Raw genomic sequence first — 2500 nt, forward strand, 5'->3', positions numbered from 1 at the left:
TATAGTTACATTAGAGATAAAAAGGTTGTTAGGAATCACATTGGTCAACTATTATCTGCTGACGGTCAACTTGAATATTCAAATGAAGGAATGTGTAATATCTTAAACAATTATTTTAGCTCGGTATTCGTAAACGAAACACCTCAAAGTGAATTCCAAACTGAAACTTGTGAAAAGTCTAGGGTAAACTTACTCACTACGGTAAATATAACAAAAGAAAAAATTAAAAGGTGTATAGAGAAACTCAAAGTTAATAAAACACCAGGGCCTGACGGTTGGAATCCAAGAATCTTAAAGGAAATGAAAAATGAGATTGTTGTTCCATTAGAAATTATTTTCAAGAAATCCATCATATCCGGAGATGTCCCAAGAGAATGGAAGCTAGCTAACGTTACTCCCATATTCAAAAAAGGTGACAAAAAGAAGCCAAATAACTATAGGCACATAATTTTGACTTCAATCAAAGGAAAAATAATGGAAGCTATCATCAGAGATGCTATCGAACATCATTTAGAAAGTAACCGTTTGATAAATGATAGTCAGCATGGTTTCAGACGGAAACGTTCTTGCGTGACTAACTTACTCGAATTCTACAACACAGTTATCTCGAATTTTGACAAAAGAAACAATATAGATTTAATATATCTAGACTTTGCAAAAGCTTTTGATACCGTCCCACACAAAAGACTATTTACTAAATTAGCTTTACACGGAATAAGTGGTAGCCATTTAGGTTGGACTAGTAATTGGTTGAATGGTCGAAAACAAAGAGTTGTTTTAAATGGAAAAACTTCTAGATGGAAAAATGTTAAAAGTGGAGTTCCTCAGAGTTCCGTTCTTGGGCCACTTCTATTCATAGTATATATAAATGATATAGAGCATAGACTAAAATCTACTGTTTCCAAATTTGCTGATGATACAAAACTGTGCGGAATAGCAAATGATCACTCAAACCAATTAGATATTCAAGAAGATTTAGATAAATTACAGCAATGGTCTGAAAAGTGGCTAATGAAATTTAACACAAGTAAATGCAAGGTAATGCACATAGGTAAAAATAACAGTAAGTACGATTACAAGTTATTTGGAAATTCGTTAACAAAAGTGGATAGTGAAAAAGATCTCGTCGTAATTATCAGTAACAACCTCAAATCATCCAAGCAGTGTAGTTCAGCCTCTGAGAAAGCAAATAAGATTCTAGGACTGATTGCGCGATCTTTTGATTTCAAAAGTCCATCACCCGTTAACAAGCTATATAAATCGTTAGTTGGTCCACATTTGGAATATGCTGTTTCCGTATGGTCACCGAATCTCATTAAAGACATTGACAGACTGGAAAAAGTACAACGACGAGCCACAAAACTGATTCCAAATATCAAAAATAAATCATATGAAAATCGACTAAAACATATGAATCTATTTTCCCTAAAACAGCGTAGACTCAGAGGTGACTTGATACAGGTCTTTAAAATTCTAAAGGGAATTGACAACATCAAAAGTGACAAAATTTTCACATTGAATGAGAATCAGACAAGAAACAATAGTCTCAAACTGTCCGGAAATAGATTCAATTTGGAAGTAGGTAGAAACAACTTTGCCAACCGTGTAGTGAATAAACTTCCTGCACAGGTAGTGCAATGTAGTTCAGTTCGAAGCTTTAAAAATCATTTAGATAAACACCTAAGCAAGATGCTGTAACGATTATAATTTATTTTATATTATTTGTTTTTGTTTTGTTATCATTTGTCTGTCTGATTTTCATTTATTATTAGTTATATGTGAATTTATTATTATTTACTATTTACCTGTTTGTTTATTATTTAACTATACCTATGCACTTATTTATGTATTTTATTTGTTATTTACATTATTGTAGTTTTTATTTATCATTTTATTATTATTATGATTTTTTTCGCATCCGACCTAGATATGGACCAAAAGGTCTCCTGTTGGCATGCTCCGCCTTTGCAATCCTTTGTAATATATGTATATATATGCAATAAGAACACTAGGAACGTGTGTTTTATAAATGCAAGGTAACCACTAGAAAATAAACAAACGGATCCGTTTATTTTCTTAAGTGGTTACCTTGCATGTATATATATATATATATATATACACACATATATATATATATATATATATATATATATATATATATATATATTATATATATATATATATATATATATATATTGTCTATGGATGATGCCGTGATGCATGAGGGGGAGTGGGTGGGGGATGGGGGCTGAGGAAGTATGTATGAGAAAATTTTTGACGCAGCCCGAAGGGATTTCTCCCCGTCTTCTCCTTTTCTGCATGAGGGGACGGAGAGGGGGGGTTCACCGAATTTATGAAGCGGCCTTGCTGTGGATGTGATGTGTCTTGCGACACTGCTTCTGACCCAGGGAGGGCAGTGGGCAAGATGCAGGGATGACCCGTCATCCGGGAGGTGCCAAGATAAGAGTGAGGGAAGAGGGTGGAGGGGAGTGGAGTGTGT

This window comes from Oratosquilla oratoria, chromosome 12 (assembly GCF_046742065.1).
Source record: "Oratosquilla oratoria isolate Oo_2021 chromosome 12, ASM4674206v1, whole genome shotgun sequence".
In the NCBI taxonomy this organism is placed as follows: domain Eukaryota; kingdom Metazoa; phylum Arthropoda; class Malacostraca; order Stomatopoda; family Squillidae; genus Oratosquilla; species Oratosquilla oratoria.